A 21,958-nucleotide genomic window follows, 5' to 3' on the forward strand; every position below is an offset into this window, starting at 1 on the left:
CTCCCAGCTCCTAACGGATAGGCTGTCTCCATCATCGGCTCTCCCCATGTCCCTGGGCCTGCCACTTGTGTTTCCAAAGGCCACGGAGGGGCTTTCCTCTGGGACAGTGATTGTAACCTTTTCCATTTGGTGGCACACAAACGAATTACCAAAATGCTGTGGCACACGGAAAAGTATATAGAGAGGTATCATTTGGATTCATTTGCACCGAATGGCTATTGTTGTGTTGGCTGTTGTCATTTTTTCATTTGACATCTAAGGGAAAAGAGGTCAGGGCCCTGACTAAATAGGAAGGTATTGCATGTTTTAAAGCAGTGATTCTCAACCTTCCTAATGCCGCGACCCTTTAACACAGTTCCTCATGCTGTGGTGATCCCCAACCATAAAATTATTTTCGTTGCTACTTCATAACTGTAATTTTGCTACTGTTTTGAATTGTAATGTAAATACTTGTGTTTTCCGATGGTCTTAGGTGACCTCTGTGAAAGGGTCGTTCAACCCCCATAAGGGTCGCGACCCACAGGTTGAGAACCACTGCCTTAAAGTTTCTTGTGGCACACCTGTAGAAAATTGCTGCTTTGGGACATGAAATAGGCGTGGCTCAGTGGTTGAGCGTTTACCTATGAACCAGAGGTCACAGTTTGATTACTAGTCAGGACACATGCGCGGGTTGCAGACTCCATCCCCAATGGGGGGTGTACAGGAGGCAGCCGATCGATGATTCTCTCTCATCCTTGATGTTTCTGTCTCCCCCTCTCCCTTCCTCTCTGAAATCAATAAAAATATTTTAAAAAAGAAAAACGACACCAGCTCAGTGGTGTAGCCAGAGTCCCTCTTGCTTCCAGTGGAATCGGCCAGAGGCCCAGGCGGCTGAGCCCTTCGGCACGCTTTGGGTCCTGTCTTCCCGGTGCAGTGTCTGCACACAATGGGTGTCAAGTCCACAGTGTTAGCTGATGACAGAGGGCACACCGCACCGTGCTCCCCTGCTCACAGCAAGGGCGCCGCTGCCGGTTCGGGAGGAAGCCTCTGTGCACGCGGTTCCGTCCCACTCTGCCCCGGAGCCTGGAAGGTCCCCGAGTGGCGAGAGGGGAGGTCGGTCTTTATTGCGGGTGGGATGCCTCCGCTTTGTGGGCGTCTGATTGAGGTCCGGTCGTCACTATTAGTCTTCATTGAATACTAAATATAAATACGAGGGACCGGGAAAGACAGCCCGATTGTGAAAAATCTCCCAAATTTATTTTTGCGGGGCTGTTAAATCCATTTCTGATTAAAATAATTCATCACTTATCTGCAGCACGAGGCGCCGTACGGTCATCCGCACGCACGCCTGTCTCAGAACAGGCGCCCACTTAGAGTGGTTTTTAATAAAAATACATTATTTTTAGCCAGCAATTTGGTTCCGAGGGCTGGCTGCTGACAAAGGGAAGGGAGCTATTCGGTGAGCCAGTGAGTGTTTTTCAGAAAATAAATTAAGGAGAAAACAGGAGAGGCAGCTAGCTAGCATGTGACACCGATTCCTGTGCTACCTTTGCTTCAAGTTTCATTTTTCTTCATTTCTGGCGGGGCCGGGCCGGGACGGCTGTCGCTGTGTTTGTAATAAAGTCGGTGGACAGCTCCCGGTAACTCAAGCTGGGTTTGCAGTTGCCTTGAAAGTGCCGTGACGTGGAGGAATATTTAAGTAACCCAAGTGACCACGCCCAAGAGATCCTTGGGCGGCATTCAAGGCCCTCACTGCTGCCCAGGACCACAGGCCTCAACTCCAGCTTCCCTAACCCCTTCCCCTCCCTTTCTCCAGCAGGCCCTGTCCGTTCCCTCCGCACTCAAAGGAGGGAGAGGAAAACGCATTCACGTGTGCTAGCATTTGGGTAAAGCGAGGCTGGAAGGGTGCCTGGGAGACTCACCCAGTGGTGACAGGGGAGGGGAGGGCAGGGAAGGGGGTATATTCATTCCAACTTTTTTTTATGCCTTTAGATTTCCAAACAATATGAATGCATCACCCATTCAGAAATGAAAGGGGAAGAAGGAGAGATGGAGACAGACAACCAAACGCGTCATGGAGAGGACTTAATTAACTAGTTCTCTGCATCCTCTTCACTCGGTGCAGCCTCGCCCTGCAGACTGTGCTCAGACCAGCGTGTCCGCCTGGCGAGGCCGTGTTTCCTCACAGAGTCAGGCCTGCAGGAGCTCAATACTGAGCTGTGGAAGGAAGGAAGGAAGGAAGGAAGGAAGGAAGGAAGGAAGGAAGGAAGGAAGGAAGGAAGGAAGGAAGGAAGGGAGGGAGGGAAGGAGGAAGGAGGGAGGGAGGGAGGGAGGGAGGGAGGGAGGGAGGGAGGCAGGCAGGCAAGCCCTGGAGGTTCATGCAGTGTGTTGGTGGGGCACAGAGGCAGTGCCAGCTCCTCGGAAGGGTGTGAGGGGGTGAACCTTGTGGTCGGTGGCGGTGGTGTGGACGCTGGAGAGGAAGACGCTGCTCCCTCAGAGGGAACTGCGCCCCCCGGCAGAGACAGGCCCGGCTGAAATGTCTGGGAGTCACGAGTGTGCCCGCGTGGCTGCTGTGGCCCTCAGTCCTGTGCAAACCCCCGGATTGTCTGCATGTTGGCGCGGCACTGAGCCTGACACAGGGCGTTGCTGTGGTGGCTGCAGGAGGAGAAGAGGGCGGTGTCTGCACCTGTGGGAGCAAACACCCTTCCCTCCTTCTCCTCCCGCCCAGCAGGGTCCTTGGGCTGCAGCCGCGACCTTGAGCCGCGTCTCCCAGGGATAAAGACTGCAGCACAGGCAGAGCAGACTTGCTGAAATGCAGGGCCCTCCCAGGCTGGGCCCAGGCTGGATGCGCCTTTCCCAGGCCTGACAGGTCCCCGGCTGCTCATCGACCAGTGTCCCCACGCACCGTGATTAGCCAGCCCGGTGACAGCCGCTGACATTAATTATCTGAGTCTGAGGCATCTGCCAGGCAAACAGGACTGTCACAGAGCCACGCACAGCATCACGGCTTCTGGGCTTTGCGACTGGGACCCTGGGCAGGGGCGCGGCCTCTCGGGTCCAAGGAGGGTGCCCAGCCCAGCGGCCCCGCCCAGCGCCCAGCCCAGCGGCCCCACTCAGAGGCCCTGCCCAGAGGCCTTAGGGCTGTCCACAGTCACCTGCAGGCTAGTCCCCAAGACCTGGCCCCAATGGTGAGCATGACCTACCACCTGCGCCAGCCTGTCCATCACCCCTCTGACCGCCTACAGTTTGCCTCCTAATAGTTCTCTCTCTGCCCTCTGCCCTCTGCCCCCGTGCCAGCCCTTCTCTGAGCCCTGCAGTGCCCTCCTGCCCTGTCCTCCCCGCACTCATGCCCACTGGCAGCCCTCTGGGCCTGGCAACCAGGGGGCCTCAGAGTCCAAGCCAGGCCCGGCGCTGCTCTGCTCAGGACCCACCATCCCTGCACACCCAGCAGTGGAAGCTGTGACAACCATATCCCAGCTGGGCCCTGCAGCGCCCCTCCTCCCCCGCTGTGCCCCTTTCCCTCATCGCCTTCCCTTCCAATCCGTTCCTATGGCCTTTTCCCAAGGCTTTTGCACATGTTATTCCCTGCAATGGGAACGCTCTCCCCTCACCCCCCAGGAACACTCTCCCCCCACCCAGGTTTCCTGCATTTCCTGTCCTGCGTCCCTTCCCCCACAATGCTTTCCTCAACCCCAAACCACAATTCCCTTTGTCTCACAGGAGGCAGGGAGGTGGGGAGGCCAAAGGCATGGAAAAGGGTCCTGGGTCCTACGGGGCTCCATTCAAATCCCTATCCAACACTTTCACAGCTGTGTGACTCTGGACAAGGACTTAACCCCTCTGGGCCTGTTTTCTCCTCTAAGTGGAGGTGATAGTAATTCCACCCCACAGGCTGTTGAGGACTCAATGAGTTAATGTTGGTAAAAGACACTTGGAGCCCAGCATGACTCTGAGTGCTATACAAGCATCAGCATGTCTGTTACATGTTCTCCTTTCTCTGTGGTCATATCATTAGGCGATAATTTGACTAATTCTGTTTTCAGTGTATCCTGGGCCAGGGTTTCTCACCGCAGCACCACCAACATGAGGGATGGCTGACTCCTTTGGGGGACTGTCCTGTGTACCAGCAGCCCCTGCCGCCACCTACCAGGTGCCAGTGGCATCTCCCATTTGTGACAACCTGAGAAGTCTCCAGACTTGGCCCATGTCCCCTGAGGGCAAGGCATTCAGGGGGGGGATACTCTGCTCTGGGTCCAAGGGAGCAGAGCCCCCAGTGGTCTCCACCACCATTTCCTCCCGCACCCATCACAGCACCTGGCCCGAGGCAGGTGCTCTCTGCATGTGCTGAGTGAATGAATGAACGAATGAGTGCAGAGACATCTGTAATATAAAGATCTTAGGGATGTGAAATCAGAAGATCTGGGGTCAAGTCCTGCCTCCACTGGGCCTGGAGGGGTTATCTCGGCACATCGCCCCACATCTCTGAGCCTCGGTGTCCCCATCTGTGAAATGGGTGGTGATGGTGGGGATCTCTAGGGAAGGTGTGGGCACAGATGAGCACACAGAGACGGAGCACTGTGCACATTGTCAGGTGCTGCGCAGACGAGTGGTGGCCACGAGCCCCCTGAAGCTGACAGTGACCTCCCTCCGGTCCCCAGGCCACACTTGCCTGGTCTGGCATCGCCTGGGCTGTGCCGGGCACAGGCATGTAGCGTGTGCTGTGATAAGGAAGATAACGCAGCCCTTGGCCTCCCTCTGAACATTGTTGCGGAGACGTCTCCTGGGGGAGATGATGGAGGGGCAGCACGCACGGCACTGATGGAGGCAGACGCTCAGGTCGCACACCTGCCACGTGGGCAGCTTCCCTGTCAGCACTCCGTGACGGATGGCGTCCTGGGTAGATGGTGGTGTCAGATGCATTTTGAATTATGGTGAGCCGGGAGCACTTAATTACATTGTGTTTCTAATGAGGAGAGGAGCAAGTGAGAGAGAGAGAGAGAGAGGAGAGAGAGAGAGAGAGAGAGAGAGAGAGAGAGAGAGAGAGAGAGATGTGCTGCCCGCCCACCTGCGCCCGTTACCTTATCTGGGAAATGGGAAGACTGGCGGAGTCCCGGCCAGTGAGGGATCTGAGAAGGACCCGTTAGAGAAGAGACAGGCTACGGGAGAAAGGTCCCGCCCAGTCCAACCTGCCATATGTGCTCACAGGTTCCATCTGCAGGAAGCCACCCCACTCGGGGACCTGGAAGCTCAATGGTTTGGTTTCTAAAATGAAGCGAAGAATATTCGACAGTTTTCCTCTGGCTCCTTAGGGGTGAGGTGGCCAAGTGGGTTGGATGCGGAGCCCAAACCAAGAACTGGGGCTCCGGCCCAGGCAGCGCAGCTCCGGTTCAGGCCCCAGAACGTGAGCTGGAAATGAGGAGCATGTGGCCTCCGCCGGTTTGGTCCTCACACGGGGAAAATGTGACCGCTGCTCCATCGTGGCGTGGAGGCGCTGGACCAGTGACGCTGGTGCCATCTCTTCCACCCCGGACAGGACTGCCCTTCCCTGTCCCCCGGCAAGCCCTCAGCCCTTCCCAGTAGGACCCACAGAAAGCTGGCAGGCACACCCAAAATTAAATTGGGGGGTTCTCTTAAGGGCTCAGCACCCTAAGATTTGTTGGTAAGTTGAATTAGTGCCTCCTAACTCAGTTCCCACACTGGCTGCAACCCAGCATTAACTCAAGACACTAAATGGAGAGCCTGGGCCGGTGCTGACCACGGGCTTCCGGGTACACAGGCTCCGAAGGCCAGATCCGGGTCCTGCACTGGGATCAGGCGCTTTTCCCGTAACCTGGGCCTACGGACATGCCCGCCTGGCCTGCCTCCGCCCCCCTGGAAAAGAGCTGCTCAGCTGGGAGAATTTCGAAAGCCCCGTGGTTTAAGCCTGTGCTAAGTTCCTTCTCTGTGGCTGGCCATTACCCGGAGTCCTAAAGTCTCGAGCCTTCTTGGGACTGGCATTTGAGTAGAAAGAGTGAGAAATGCTCCAGGGGCATCTCTGTGAGGCAGACTCAGGGAGACCTCAGCGCACACACCTCCCGCCCAGAGGGGGCCCCCAGGTGGACACTCGTGTATGCTTCTGTGCTGGGACCAGAAAGGCAGTGGAGACCAGTCAGTGGGGAAGAGTCTGGTTCCTGGAGGGACTTTGCCAGGTTGATCATGCAGCCATGGCTTCTGTCTTATTTATCGTTGCATCTCCTGCCCTGTAGGGGGCGCTGGGTTCCTGTGATGGAGGCTGATAGTGGTACCTACCCCACAGGGTGCCCTAAAGACCAAACCAGAGGACACACGCCCAAAGTGCTTTATTTAGCTCAGCGCCTGGCTCTGTGCCAGGCCAGTGCAAAGGCCTGGCCACAGGGACTTCTTAGAGAACAAGGCATTCCTGTGCTTCAAATGCTAGACCCTCTGAACCTACTGGAGAGCTTGTTGAAAACAGGTCACTAGTAATGATCGCACAGGGAAAAGGAAATGGTGATTATGGAGGCTATCGTGGTAATCATTTTGCATTATATAAACTTATCAAATCCACACACTGTACACCTTAACCTTAGACAATGGTATATGTCAATTACATCTCAGTAGAGCTGGAGAAATAGATTGCCGGGGGCAGGGAGGAGGCTGTGGTTATAAAAGGGTAGCTAGGGACCTTTTAGTGAGGGAACTGCTCAGCATACCCACTATGGCAAAGGACACACAGCCTACACTTGTAGATCTAATGTAGTAGAGCTTGTATTTTTTATCACATGACTTTTTTTCCAGCTTTATTGAGATACTAGAGGCCCGATGCACAAATTCGTACACAGATGAGATCCGGCTGGCCCATCCCATGGGGGCTGATGGGGACTGCGTCCGCAGGGGGGAGGGGATGCAGGAGGTTGGCCAATTGGCTCTACCCTCAATTGGCGTGAGGGGCTGATTGGGGGTGGGGCCAGTTGGGAGGAGGGGCGAAGGACAGTAGGTTGGCCAGCCCCACCCCTGATTGGGGAGAAGGCTGACTGGGGACCAGGCCAGTTAGGAGGAAGGGCCATGGGAGGTTGGGGAGCCAATTGGTGCCCCCATCTGGCTGCTTGGCCACTGCAGTGTGCATCATAGCGACTGATTGTTCTTGTCATTCTGGTCGTTCCACCGTTCTAGTCACTTGGCTTTTATATATATAGATAGCTGACATAAATTTAAGGTGTACAACAGGATGTTTTGATGTACATTCACATTGTGAAATCAGAAGCACTATAAGGTCAGTTAATGCATCCATTACCTCACATAGTTCGTCGTTATTTGTGGTGAGAACATTTCAGATCCACTCTCTCAGCAGCTCTCAGGTACATGGTCGTGTTGTTATTGCATCACCCTGCTGCTCATCAGGCCCCAGATTACAACTGAGAGTTTGCCCCCTTGACCGTTATTCTCACCCCCACCCCAGCCTGGAGACCATCAATCTACTCTCTGTTTCTATGTGTGTGTTGGTGTTTTAGCGTCTGCATATAAATGAAATCGTACAGTTGCCTGTCTCTGCCTGACTTATTACACTGAGCATGTTTTCAAGGTCCATCCATGTTCTCACAAATGGCAGCATTTCCTTCTTTTCCTTCTACTATTCCGCTGTGAGTATAGACCTCGCTTTCTTTATCCAAGTCTCCGTGGAGCTGGACTTGCATTTTTGACAATCCCAGGTGATGCTGAGATGCTGGTGGCCGGAGGACCAGGCTTGGAGCACCACTGCGCTAGGGGGAAAGCTGAGCTGCTCCATCCGAGAGTCTGGGAAGCTGGAAGAAGACAGAAATCTGACATCCACACAGTCCCAAAGAACAGTCCAGGTTGGTGGGAACCAGCTGCCTACATTCCCGTGAGGACTGGACCACAGCCTCCTCTGCACAGTGGACCCGGTCAGGGCCATTCCACCTCCCAGCCTGGGCAATGAGAGAGGAGAGGATCCTGGGCGGGCAGTTTCCCAGGAGGCAGGTGAGGAGGAAGCTGCCCTGGTGCCCCTCTCCTGCTGCCCCGGCTGAGCGGCATCACGGGCCTGCCCCTGGCCGCTGGGAGCCGGGCAGTGAGGTCGGCAGACAGCCTTGTTCGCAGGAAGGAGGGGACAGAGGACTCGGGAAGCCAGGCCACAGTCGCCCGACTAGAAAAGAGCAGGAACAGGGAAGGTGCGTCTGAGATGTGCCTGCATCCAGGAGCGTCCAGGGTGGGAGCGGGCGCCCAGAGCAGGGAAGAGGGCTAAGAGCGTGGGACTGTCCAGCGCTGTTCCTGTGCCCCTTCCATTGCTGTGGCGCTGTCACTCTTCCTTCGGACACGTGAGGAGTAACCTAACCAAGAAAACAGCCTGGGAGCAGTTCCTAGCAGGATGGTCTCCAGGCCAGCCCCGTGCACCTCCTCCTCCAGTGCCTAGTCCTGCTGCCGTCCGATCCAGGGTCTGGGGAGACAGGGCCCTCAACAGCATCGGTGGAAACTCCTGGCTCCAGGCCAGACAGGCAGCACGACCACTAGCCCCCTCTGAGAACCCTCTGACCTCTGCAGCCCCTCTGCCCCCCTGCAGCCCCTCTGCCCCCTGCAGCCCCCTCTGCCCCCCTGCAGCCCTCTCTGTGCCCCCTTGAAGCCCCCTCTTAGACCCGCCCACAACCCCCTCTGAGACCCATCAAAGACCCCTCTGCCTCCCCTCTGCAGCCCTCTCTGAGCCCCTTTGGAGCCCCCTCTGAGACCCCTTAGAGACCCTTCTGAGATCCCTCTGCCTCCCCCTAAAGCCCCCTCTGCCCTCCTCTGCAGTCCCCTCTGCCCCCCCTCTTCAGCCCCCTCTGAGCCCCCTCTGAGCCTGCAGCCCCCTTCAAAGCAGTATTCTGAAGAGCAGTGAGCCCTGTCCAAGCCCACTGGCCACGTGTGCCCAGGATGGCCTCCCTGCGCCATGTGCGGGGCAGGTGTGGGTGAAATGGCTCCCACACTGAGGGTGTCCAGGCCATGGAGCTGGAGGGGCGGCTGCAGGTTCTCTCGGGAGTTATCACTGGCCGGGCCACCAGAGCTGTGAGCGGTCCCAGGGAGCCAGAGCCGCATGGGCAATGGCCTGTTTCATTCCCCTCGGGGCCTCTTCCCTCATGGGAGAGAGAGCTGGTGACAAATGTCTTCATTAAAGTCAGGGGGGACGTGTAGCTCTATGTCTCTCCGAAGTAAGAGATACAGGAGAGTCACACAGATATCAATGGGACAGACCACTGTGGCCTGGAAGTCCTGGGAAAACTGGGTTTAGTGATGATGATGAAGATTCCACACCAAATTCCAATGTGTGGATCCCCCCCCACCCACCGCCCCCAAGCAAGGTTCCAACACACCAGTTTGGAATCCTACAATCCAACTCAGTCCTGACACTGATGCCGGTGGAAATGGGGTCCTTTCAGAGTCACGAGAAAGCATTTCGGGGACCTATTCATGGGACGGGGAGGTGTGGCATTCATTGGGGCTGAAATAAGTGACTGCCCCCGGATTCCAGGTCTCCTCTCACCCATTCCGTGGGGAAGAGGCCCAGAAGAAAGGCCGGGGTCTGGAAACCCTGTGCACTGGTTCATCCGGTCCAACGCCCAGCCAGCTCAGCCTGGGTCCCTGTGGGGCTGCTCAGCCTCGGTCCCTGCCGGAGATACGTATCACAGTGATATGAAAGGGCGGAACTCATGGACAGCGGGCGGGAGGAGCTGCAGGGCCAGGTGTGAGAGCATCGTGCTCCCCAGATCTCTGCGTGTCCACCAGCCCAGAAGCTCTCAGCACCGGTCCTTCGGGATGTTTCCTGAGGTTTTATCAGGTGCACATGAGTGAGTAAATCATCAGCCACCGACAGGGCACTCAATGCCCCGAGGGCTGAGGGCGGGACTGAAAGCTCAACCCTCTGTCCACCGGGCAGGCTCCCAAGACAGCGCATCCTCAGGGGCTCCCCAAACTCACCCCCCTGGCAAGACAAAGCCTTCCTCCTTCTCCCAAAGGCAATGCCAGGGCCTTGGGAGCTCTGTGCGATGGAGAGGGAGACTGAACACATATCTATAGGAATCACAGTGTCACCATGACGACGCTGATGCTGACGGTGACCTCGACCAGCACAGCACTAAGGATTAGATGCTGTGCCCTGGGCCTGTCCATTGAGTGTGCCCCATGACACACATCCTCCCCTTATAACACCATCCATATGTAATTGTGGCTCAGAAGTTGAAGTTCTTGCCGGGCTCATTCAGCGGGTAGGTGGGGTGTCAGAGCTTGTCTTCCTCCCCATGGCGGACACAGTGAGCCAGCGCCCGGGGCTGAGTCCAGCTGGCACGTGGTTTTGTTGACCCTCAGAGGCTGTAATTCTTTTCATCGGTTGCCAATACTTGAATGTGAGGTTTGGGATGTGTTGGATTCTTTTTATCCCAGTTTCAGGCTCCTGGGAAATTCAGAACAATTCCCACATTCCCGTCACGTTGTTCATTCTCTGGTTAAGCCAACCTTGCCATCTCCACAGGGGCATTCGGGCCGCTGCCCACTGCCCGGCTCCTGGCTGTTAGGTGCCACCCAGGGCTTCCTCTGGGCCTTGCTGGTTTCTGGGTCTCTAGCTGGGCCTGACAGAGTCCAGGTAATGGGTCCATTTCCCTTAAGAAGCGTGACCGAGCTGAGTTGAGAAGGGGGATTGGTTTGGGGGGGCGGGGCCTGCGCTCTGGCTGCCTCTGCAGGAGAAAGCAGCCAGCCTGGGAGGAAGGTGCTGGGTGCCGGCTCAGTGATCCCCCGAATTTACAGCGACTGTGAAATCACATGAAAGATCTGATCACAGTCCCCGCCAGCCGCCCAGCTGCAATGGCCTCTGCGTTTTCCTTAACTGGGTTTTAATTTCCATATTTCATATTCGGGGCCTGGTGGCTGGAGGCCTGCCTGGGCCCGGGCCCATCCTCATGCTCTCGGTGAGGCGCTCAGACCGGAGACACGCAGTTGCAGTAGAAAAGCATTTGAGCTCAGGGTTGGCGCTTTGTTCCCGCTCCTGGGCCTGCAGACAGCAAAGGGACTCAATTAAACCAACGGAGACAAGGAATTGAACACATCACAACCCCACGTCTCTGAGAGTCTATCACCGACCAGGGACTCCCAGGAGTCAAAGGCTGCCCTCCCTCCCTCCCCCTGCAGAGGGAAAATCACAATGATTTCAGCTTGGTCTCTCTCTCTCCTTCTCTCCCTCATCTCTCTCTCTCTCTCTCTCTCTCTCTCTCTCTCTCTCTCTCTCTCTCTCTCTCTCTCTTTCTCTCTCTCTCTCTCCCTCTCTCTCTCCCTCCTTCCCTCTTTCCCTGGGGCTCCTCCTGAAGTCTCTTCTGAATCTTTGGGCTCCAGGGTGGATCTGTCCTTGGGGAACATCGAAAAGGAGTGATGGAGACTCTTTCTTTCCTCCTTCCTCCTCAAAGTCTGTCCTCTTGCCTCCCAAAGCAGATCACACACACACACACACACACACACACACACACACACACACCCGCCCTGTGCCTGGCACAGCTGTGTTCATTAAACATTAGTTCCTTGCCTGGGCTCTGGGATGGTCAAGGTCGCCTCTGCCTCCCCTGGAGATTCTGGGGCCCGATGCCCACACCAAAGCCGAGCTCCATGCAGAGAAGTCAGAGTGACTGTGGGCTAAAACTCCCGGAGACCCGGGGCCACCTCATCGCCCTTTTGACCCCATCTCCATCTTGTCATCACCTTCCCCGTGCCCTGAGGACAAAGACCGATCCCACCCCATTCCAGCCCAGTCCAACCGACAGGGCAGGCGGTGCGCTGCCTCCGCTGGGAAGAACTCAGTCCCGTGGCAAGGAGGCATAGGCGTCCTCCAGGCAGTCCCGGGAGGGTGGGCACTGACCATGGCTGCGCCCTTGCAGCAGGAGCAGGAGGAAGACAGGCCTCAGGAGGGATTCTGTCTCCTTCCAGTGCCCGTGGCTGCCCCACTAACACCGGTGCAGGCAGCAGAGCCGACTCCGGAGGAGGAAGGCATTCCTGGGCATTGGGGCAGGGGATGGGAAAGGCATTTTGTAAAGTTTCAGGGAGGGGAGGGAGGGAAGGAGAGAGAAAGGGAAGAGGAAGGGGATGCGTAAAAGGAAGGAGGGAGAGCTGGGCTCTGAGGCCTCTGCTAAGATCCCCGGATGTGTCTGACCGGGCCTGGTCCCCAGCACCTGGTGGCCAGCCGCCACTCCCCCGCCTGGAGCCCAGCAGCAAGCCCACGGCATCCACAGCTTAATAAAGGAGTCACAATTTTATTGTCAAGAGCATGTGCCAATCCCATCCAAATCAATTAATGCCTTAATCACACTGTAAATGGAGCAGGACGGGGAGCGTCCATGTGGGAGCAATGAATATTACTCGTATTTAACTGCCAAAAGCCACTGATACCATAAAGCATCCTCGAGGTTGCACAATAAAACCCGAAGTTTAATTGGTGGGTAACAAGGCCCCAGGCAATTGTACCTTATTAATGCTGACAACAGGGACGTATGTGCGCGGCCGCCACTGGGAGCCACGTCAGCCCAGGGACGCGGACGGATGAGCATGTGGCCCAATCGCGGAAGATTTAGGATCTCCTTCACAAATGGGTCTTCTCAAACGCCAGGCCGTAAATACGCATTGTCCCCCAGGGAAGTTTGGGAAGAGGTAAAGGAACTAAGAATAGAGGCTCGTGGGTACAGGTAGGCAGACCAGGAGGAAGGCCAGGCCAGCCGTTGGAGCTGCACAGGAGGTGGCCCATGGTGGGGTGAAATCCTAGCCTGAGCCCCACCCGCCAAGCAGGTCTTTGGCCTGGGCTCTGCCTGCCCTGAGAAGGGGGGGTTTCCTCTAATCCCGCCACCCCAAGGGGGTTGCACGTGCTCTGAGAAACGAGGTTCCTCCACTTGAGCAGAGACATGCTTTCGGAATGTTACTGCTCGACCTCAGTTTGCTCATTCAGTCATCAAACACAAGCTTCGAAGCCTTCTGACAATGGAGTGTTAGTCTAGACCTGCAGACACGGGTGGCCTCCCAGGTCAGGAGGACATACTGTCCTGGCCCAGAGCTGCCCAGAGTCTATGGGAGGGACCGGCGTCCCCAGCTGTGCCAGGGCTCCTGCAGTAGGCACCGAGGCCTTTCTTTCTCACCCACCTGTCACCTCCAGGCTGCCAGTGCCTTGTTCATCTGTCACCTCAAAGTCTAGCCTAATGTCAGCCACACAGGCTAGTCACACTTACTGTACTTCCTAGGAACTAAAAATTTAAGAAGCACTTTATACACATTGACACCTTCATTTCTGCTCTGGAGGGGGTCCTACAACAGTCTCAGCCTCCAAAACACTCTCTCCACCAACCTCCAGGGGGCAGCACACATTTCTCTTTAAGGCAGTGGTTCTCCACATTCCTAATGCCTGGACCCTTTAACCCAGTTCCTCATGTTGTGGTGACCCCCAACCATAAAATTATTTTCATTGCTACTTCATAACTGTAATTTTGGGTTTGTCTGTAGTCTGTCATAGCTATCCAACTCTGCCATCACCGCACAAAAGCAAGCACAAACCATCAAGCACGGCTGAAATTTATGGATGCTGACATTTGAATTACACAGAATTTTCACACGTCACAAAGCACTATTATTCTTTTTCTAAAATCATTTAAAAAATGTAAACACCCATTTTTAAATCGTGGCCTATGGACTGTACTTCAAAACCACTGCTGTTTGCTGATGAGGCTAGATGTCTGCACACTACATTTCCCAGAATTCCTCCAGCTGACTTCCTGTGGGCTCTGCCAGCTGGAGGCACTGCCCATACACACAGGGGCAGAGGGGGGAAGGGACTCACTCCTGTTCAGCATTCAATCCCTGCAACAGCATCCCTCCAAGGCTCAGCCACTCCCTTCACCATCACTGAGTGCCCCGGAGGGTAAACCCCAGCCACCTGGGGTCCCCTGAGAAGTGAGAACCACCTGTGAGGACCCTCCTTCGAGGTCCAAGAGCCCAGATACAGGGGATCCTCCTGTGCGCCCCTAGTTCTGCAACCTTCCCTCTTCCCCTGACCCGCACAGGGGATGGCGGCTGCTTCCTGCGTCTCTGAGGTCCAGGACACACCTGTGCCCTTTCTGCTCTTTCAGGTCCCTGACACTCACATCACGTTCCTAAATGAAACCTTCTTCATTTGAACTATCTAGTTCACCCCAACGTGCATGTCTCCATGCAACAAACACCCCAACATGCATGTCTCCACTTTGTAGATGAGAAAACTGAGGCTCCTAGATGCTTAGATCTTTTCTAAGGCAATGCAGCAGTCCAGTCAGGAGTTCAATATCACAGCAGAGGGAAAAGGTAGACTTATACTGGAACCAGTGACTGTCTGGCCCCAAGGCATTCCAGTGTGGAGAGCTCACGGCCCACGTTGCTGCCTCGAGCCCAGCATGGGCCTCTGCGCCCTATGCACTGTGTTCTGCGACCAAATGAATTAATGAAAGAACGACCTGGCATCTTTGAACCGTGTAATGGCCGGGCATGCAATACGGTGCAGTAGAAGACTGCTGGGAAAACACAGAAGAATTTATGTTTTAGGCCAGCAGTTCTCAATCCAGGCTGCACATTAAAACCTCCAAAACTTTAAAAAGTCCTGGATTGGGCCTAAATGGGCAGTCGGACATCCCTCAAGGGGTCTCAGATTGGAGAGGGTGTAGGCTGAGCTGTGGGACACCACCCCATCACCCCCTGCCGTGCATGAATTTCGTACACTAGGCCTCTAGTATATCTCTATACTGCCACTAAATTTGAAAATTAAATGAAATGATATTTACAATAGATCATCAATAACATCAACTTTTAGGAACAGTTTAAGTGAATGCTATGCAAAAGCTGTGTGCTAAAAAAACTACACAACATCAAGCAGTGCTGCACGAGAGGAAACAAGACCTCCATAAATGGAGAGCTACGCCATGTCTGTGGACCGGAAGGCTTAATTCGTTAGGAGATAAGTCTCCCTACATTGATCCTCAACTTGATGCAAACTCAATCAGCATCTCAGCAGCTGTTTTTTGTAGAGATTGACAAGCTGATTTAAAAACCTTTGTATAAATGAAAAACCTAGTGAATGATTATAAAAAAAAATTATTTGGAGGACTCCTCAACCTGACTTCAAATTTATAATAAGGCATAATAATCAGCATTGGCATAAGAATCGTGGCAACAAAAGAGAGAATCCAGAAAAGCACCCACACTCAAATGTAGTGTGCAGACATCTAGCCTCAAGTCACCTGGTTTTGTTTTTATGATGTTGACTAAGCAGTTAAATGTGGAAAAGAAACAGCTTTTCAACAAAAAGCATTAGAACGACAAAATAAGCATATGGGGGAAAAGCAAATCATGATCTCTACCTCACACCATACACACACACACAAAAAAAAGAATTAAAGATGGTTCCTAGATATAAACTTAAAAGCTAAAACTATAAAGTTTTCAAAACAAATGGAAAATTAATTTCACAACTTTGGCACAGGTTTCTTAGGAAATAAAAAGTGCTAGCCATAAAAGATAGTAAGTTGACATTCATCAATATTTTTACACCATTAAGAAATAGGTAAGCCATGGTCTTGGAGAAAATACATATCTGACAAAAGAATAGAATCTATAATACATAAAGAACTTCTAAAAATCAATTATAACAGGCAAACAACCCAATAAAATTGTCAAAAGTCTTGAATATTTTACAAAGAAAATGTATGAATGGCCAGTAAGCACATGAAAAGGTGCTAAACATCATTGGCCATCAGAAAGATAGTAATTAAAACACATTAAATACTCATTACAATGGTGCAGTAACACCTCACACCCAGCCGAAGGGCCACCATGTAAAAGACGGCAACACCAAATAGCAGTGAGCATGTGGAGCAGCAAGAACTCTAGCGCTCGGCTGTTGGGAATGTGAGACGGTGCAGCCACTGTAGAAATCGTTTTGTTAGTCTCTCTTATAGTTAAACACACACCAGCCCTACAAACCAGCACTTCTACACCTGGGTGCTATCGACGAGAAATGAAAACATGGCCACGCACAGAGTTTTTCAAGAATGCCATCGACAGCTTGACTTGCCACAGCCCCAAACTAGAAACAACTCAGGTATCCATCAAGATGGACAAATCTTGCTACACCTACACAGGAAACTATGCAGCAATGAAAAGGGGCAAACACTGCTGACTCTCACAGGCCTTACAGCAATAGAAAGACGTCAGACTCCATATATGCGAAGCTCAAAACCAGTGGTGAAGAGCGAGCAGTGTTTGCTTCTGCAGCAGGGGTCAGAGTGGACGGGAAGGGCATGAGGAAACCATCGGAAGTGATGGCATTACTCTTGGTCTTGGTTGGGGTGCGGGCTACATGGGTGTATGCATTTGTCATGACCTTCAGTGGTCGGCAAACTCATTAGTCAACAGAGCCAAATATCAACAGTACAACGATTGAAATTTCTTTTGAGAGCCAAATTTTTTAAACTTAAACTTCTTCAAACGCCACTTCTTCAAAATAGACTCGTCCAGGCAGTGGTATTTTGTGGAAGAGCCACACTCAAGGGGCCAAAGAGCCACATGTGGCTCGAGAGCCTCAGTTTGTCGACCATGGCCCTAACCAGTTTGGCTCAGTGGATAGAACATTGGCCTGTGGACTGAAGGGCCCCAGGTTCCATTCCAGTCAATGGCAAGTTACCTTGGTTGCGGGCACATCCCCAGTCGGTGGTGTGTAGGAAGTAGCTGATTGATGTTTCTCTCTCATCAATGTTTCTAACTCTCTATCTCTCTCTCTTCCTCTCTGTAAAAAAAAAAAAAAAAAAAAAAAAAATCAATAAAATATTTTGGGGAAAATAAAAAAAACAACCTTGAGCTGTATGGTTAGGGTCTGTGCATATTACGGTTGTTGGCAAGGGTGTGAGAAAATTCACCAGCAGGCGTTCCTGGGGAGAGTGCCACTGGTCTTCTCTGGAGAACAATTTCTCTCAGCATACACAGAGACCCGGCAGTCCACGCTCAGAGTCCTCCTCCAGATGAGCTCGTGCATGATGCAGACATAAGGTGGTTTGTAGGAATGCATAGCAATCCGTCCAGAAAGGGCAGGCTGGGTGAATTGCGATGCTACCTTTCAACAGAACCCCACGCCGCTGTTAAAATAATAAGGCGGTCATTATGTACTGATAGGAAATGATATGTGAGACATAATATATTGGTCCACTGGAAAAAGTGTGGAACAGGGTTCATAATATCCTTCCATCAGTGCACGAATAGATGTGCATGTGTGATATATCCTGAAAGGGGCATAAAAACTAGGCGTGCTTTTGCCTCTGGGACCAGGCTGGCAGCCTGGGAGGCTGGAAGCTAGACACGGGAGAATTATGTTCACTGCATCATCCCTTTTATTGTCTGAGTTTGTTAGTTTGTTTGTTTGTTTACCACTCGGGTGTCATGTAAATCAACAATTTTTTAAAAGCAAAGAAAAAGGCCAGCACTCATGGAGCCAATCCATTTTCCCTGGCACTTGACCCTGACCCTTTTAGCGCCTGCGCCCATGAACCTGAGTCTGCCCTGCTCCCATCACAGCGCCAGAGCATTTTTGTCTCCCTCCTTAGCCCTGACCTCAGCCCCACCCACGGCTCACTCTGCTGTCCTCCAGGTTCTTTGTCAGCCAACACTGCCCCCTACCACTGAGCATGTGAATGATTGGGTTTCCAGGCCTTTTATTTATTCCTGGCTTTTCCCAGCTAAGCAGACCCATGCATAGCTAACACTGCGTCTAGCCAGCCAGATAGATGTCCCAAAATGAGACCGTGAAATATCCCTATAATTTTCAGATGCCTTAAGACATACACTCTTAAATATTTAGTAGATTATAAATGACCCAAAGCTTAAGTCCATCTTTTAAACATAACTTCTTAATGAGCCTACACAGACAGTTTGCCCCCAGCCTGAAAGCAGAGATAATTGTGGCTCTCCTGATGAATAGGAGGGCGGGCGCCGGAATCGCCGTGCGGGGTTAATGAAGGGTTCTAGGGGCTCTGGGCCCACTCCAGGGGCAGATTAGCTGCTCACAGCTCTCTGATCCCGCGCCTGGCAGCCTGCTGCGCAGAGACTGCGAAGAGGGAATCAAAGAACCTGGTGTGAAGCCTGAGCCTGCCACGAGTTCTAGGCCAGGCCTCGAGCACGCTGGGTCTCCTTGCGGGACCTCTGTGCCCTTTGGCCTCGAATTAGCAAATCTCAGGCTTTTACAGCCTTCAGCCTGAGACTTCTGAGCATTTGCAATTATAATCATTCGTAAAATATGTCTCACAATACAGGAGAAGAAAATAAGCAACAAGGATTTTTAAGGGAAAAAACTTCTTAAATGGGTTTATAAAGAAGAAACACCCCCTGACCGGTTTGCTCAGTGGATAGAGCCTCGGCCTGCAGACTCAAGGGTCCCAGGTTCGATTCCGGTCAAGGGCATGTACCTTGGTTGCGGCACATCCCCAGTAGGGGTGTGCAGGAGGCAGCTGATATATGTTTCTCTCTCGTGGATATTTCTAACTCTCTACCCTTCTCCCTTCCTCTCTGTAAAAACTCAATAAAACATTTAAAAAAGAAGAAGAAACACCACGTTTCTCTTAATTCTTGTTGCTCCAGCACCACCATGGAGCTCATTCAAAATGCAGAATCTCGGGCCTCACCCCAGGCCCGCTGAATCCAAAACTGAACTTGAACAAGACTCCCAGGTAATGCGTTGGCGCTTCCGGAACCATGAGTGCCCAGGGGTCTGTGTACCACCCTCACCTTTGGGAACCTTCTGTCCTCGGCCACTCTGGCCAGAGCAGACGCGCCCAGTGTGAACGAAGTCTCACAACAGGAAATGCCTACACAGTCCGCTCAGTGGCAAAGGCGCCTGGATCCGACGCCACGGGAGCAGCGGGGCCGGCGGCTGAGTGGAAGGAGCTTATTTCAGCTGAGGCGGCCCAGACACAGTCAGCACCAGTCAGCGGCTGCCTCGGGGGGACTCAGGATCTGTGCTGCCATATCTCATCTTTTTTAATGAACACAGGTATTCAGATTTCTGTGTGAAATCTCAACCATAAAAAAACCTTCAGGTATAATCATGCTTTCAAGAGCTTTGAAACAAGAATAAACTGGATGGATTCAATGCAACAAAAGTAGGCTAAGGTGGCTGGAGTGTGATGCGTGGCAGGGAAGTGGAACAAGCCTCGAAGGGGGAGGAGGAGGTGTTGGCCAGGACAGGAGGTGACAGAGACATGGCATTTGTTAGTGTTAATGGTGGTGAAGGCACAGAGACTGGCGCCCACGCGCTCCCTTGGCTGTCTCTGCACTTCAGATGAGTGGCTTCATGCTTAGAGCCTGCTTCCCCGTCTGTACAATGGAGCTGACGAGGGCATGCAGCGCGAGGGTCAGTGCCCAGGACCAAGCTCCACATAACAGGCACTGAGCAGAGCATCCAGACAGTGGAAGCTCCATAACTGGTCGATATGGCTGGGAGCATTTGCTTTCTTCTCCCGAGAACACTAAAATGCCATGAGCACCTGCTGGGGGCCAACCACACACTGACTTCTCACAATGGGCTCACCAGCGCCTCCAAAGTTCCCGGATGAGGAAGGAGCACAGCAAGGCCTGGGGAGGGCTTCTTTTTGTAAGGCTCCTCCTCCCAGGGTGCCTTGGCTGCCCTGACCCAGCCCAGCCTCATACCCACTCCAGACCCTGACCCAGCCCAGACACAGCCCCAGACCCAGACATAGCTCCAGCCCCAGACACAGCTCTAGACCCAGCCCAGCCTCAGACCCAAACCCAGCCCTAACCCCAACCCTAGCCTCAGCCCCAGTTCTAGCCTCAGCCACAGCCCAGCCCAGACCCAGCCCAGCCCAGCTACAGCCACAGCTCACCCAGACCCAGCCTTAGCCCCAGCCATGCCTTTGGACTCACATTCCTTTGCCCCCAGTGCTCTGTTTTGTAGTCCGATCAATTTTCAAGGCCCACTTTCAAAGCAAAGCCATGTCTTCATTCAACAGGCATGTAACTGGCATCAATCGTGTGTTAGGCACTGAGCTAGATCTCAGGGATGCAATTGTGAACAGACCCCTGACCCTGTGTGGGGTTTTTCCTAGTGGAGAAGATGGGTGTAAACATGAGTAAATAAGACAATGTCAGTAACTCCCACCAAGGTGATAAGATGGGAGAAAAGGAAAACCATTTCAGGTAGGCATTCCTGCTATCCCTCTAGGCAGAAAGTTTAGAATGAATTTGCCTGGACCAAAGGTTGAAGGCTGACTGTTCTAGCCAGGAGCTCACTGGACCATCATCTACTCATTCAGTCATTCATTGCACACGTGTCTATGGAAGCTACACGCTTGCCACGCCTTCTACAAAGCAATGGGGAGACGAGGTGGTGAGACAGGGTTCTGATCTTCAGAGAACTTTCCGTCTGCTGATGAGCAGTGTTGTATTAACAGACAACTAAATCAGAATGAATCCTTTTTTAAAAAAAAACAAAGCTTTAAGTAAAGCATTTATTTCATTTTACAAAACGTTAAGGTCCCTGTGGGTTATTGTTCTTGGAGAAATTCAATTAACCTTTGCTTTCTCAATTTCTTGACTCTCCAAGTCCACCCAGATCAACTAGTAGTAGTGCCCTCTGATGGCGAGAAATTGCAGACAAGGCCTCCGAGAGGTCAGCCAGGGGGTCCTGTTATAAAATTGTGATGCCCGAGTCGCTGCTTGGATAGGATCAATGTGTCTCACAGTGTGTCTCCTTCGCTGGCCCTGGCTAATGGAAAATGTGCAGAAGTCGGCATAATGAAAACAGTGTATGCTACGCAATGTCTCCTCTCGTACATAATAGCAAGCATACCCACACTCTACAGATTGATATCATCGCAGCCCTGTGACGTGCACATTGTCCTCCATCATACAGAGAAGGAAGCTGTGAATAGCTTGCCTGGGTCCCTGGTTAGTGAGCAGTAGAAACAGGATTTCAACCATACATTTGTCTTCCAGAGTCCAGAGTCCTAACATGCTGCATATAAGAAGAGTTTGCAGCTGTTAGGATTTTAAAAGATTTTCAGATCCAAGATGGCAGCTGAGTAGGTGCAAGTTACACTCATCTCCTTCAGGGACTATATCAACGTTACAACCAAATGATAGAACAACCCACCTGGAGAGCCATCTGCAGACCAGCTGGACAGAAGTCCTGTGACTCAGGATGTACAGAGAAGCCGTACTGAGACTGGCAGGCAGAGTGGAGATGAGGGAAGGGCTGACCTCACAGCCACGGGGGGTGCTGGGGAAGCTGGGTGGATATCTCAGCTGCAAAGGTCCCCCCTGAGTAGTGAAGAGTCTCAGCCCCATGCTGGGCTCCCCAGCCCAGAGGAGCCCACACACCACCTAGCTGTGAAAACCAGCAGGGATTCCATCTGCCCTGGGAGACAGAAGGCTGCTTGGATACCCCTAGGCCCCCTTAAAGGGCCAACATACAATTCTCTCCCGCACACACACATCCTGGGCTCCAGCAGATAGCAGGCAGCTGGAGGGAACCAGATTCATACAGGGTGAAGTTGGGGTAGGTGGCTTCAGAGAGGTCTGGAGGGACAGCCACCAATGTCCATGCATGGAGTCCCTCTCCCATACACCCTCTGATGCATCTTTCCTGGGTCAAGCCTCTTCTCCTTAGCCTCCTAGCCCGCCCTGCCCCCACCCTGTGCCTAGACGGATCTGCTGGTGTGGCCAGCATGGCCCTAGATTGCAGTCTGTACTGAAAACATATGAAGAAGTAAAGGCAAACTCAGGGGGTGCCAGAGACACAAGGGGAGAAACTGAGCTGGGTGGCCTCAAGCCGAGGGCCACCCCCGCCCCCCACCCCCGCCCCCACACACCCGAAAGGCGTTGCAGTTCCGGTTAGAGCCCTCCCTCCACGTCCAAACCTTCATCTGCTGTTTAACCTGGTGAACTA

At 53.0% G+C, this 21,958-nt stretch overlaps 2 long non-coding RNA genes across 2 annotated transcripts in view; one reads left to right on the top strand and one right to left on the bottom strand.

Moving 5' to 3' along the window:
• The first annotated feature begins 418 nt into the window (after positions 1–418).
• On the top strand, positions 419–19,449 carry LOC118731642. Its single transcript, XR_004991910.2, has 3 exons — positions 419–544; positions 11,910–11,916; positions 19,438–19,449. It is a non-coding gene; the product is annotated as an uncharacterized LOC118731642 (long non-coding RNA).
• LOC118731643 overlaps positions 461–21,958 on the bottom strand; it is a 28,963-nt gene continuing 7,465 nt past the window's right edge. The window contains exons 3-6 of the long non-coding RNA XR_004991913.2: positions 20,340–20,343; positions 16,497–16,503; positions 15,893–15,899; positions 461–538 (exon numbers count right to left, since the gene is read on the bottom strand). This is a non-coding gene — a long non-coding RNA (uncharacterized LOC118731643). The remainder of the gene's footprint in view (positions 539–15,892; positions 15,900–16,496; positions 16,504–20,339; positions 20,344–21,958) is intronic.

The sequence above is a fragment of the Pipistrellus kuhlii genome, unplaced genomic scaffold (assembly GCF_014108245.1).
Source record: "Pipistrellus kuhlii isolate mPipKuh1 unplaced genomic scaffold, mPipKuh1.p scaffold_m20_p_31, whole genome shotgun sequence".
Taxonomy (NCBI): Eukaryota; Metazoa; Chordata; class Mammalia; order Chiroptera; family Vespertilionidae; genus Pipistrellus; species Pipistrellus kuhlii.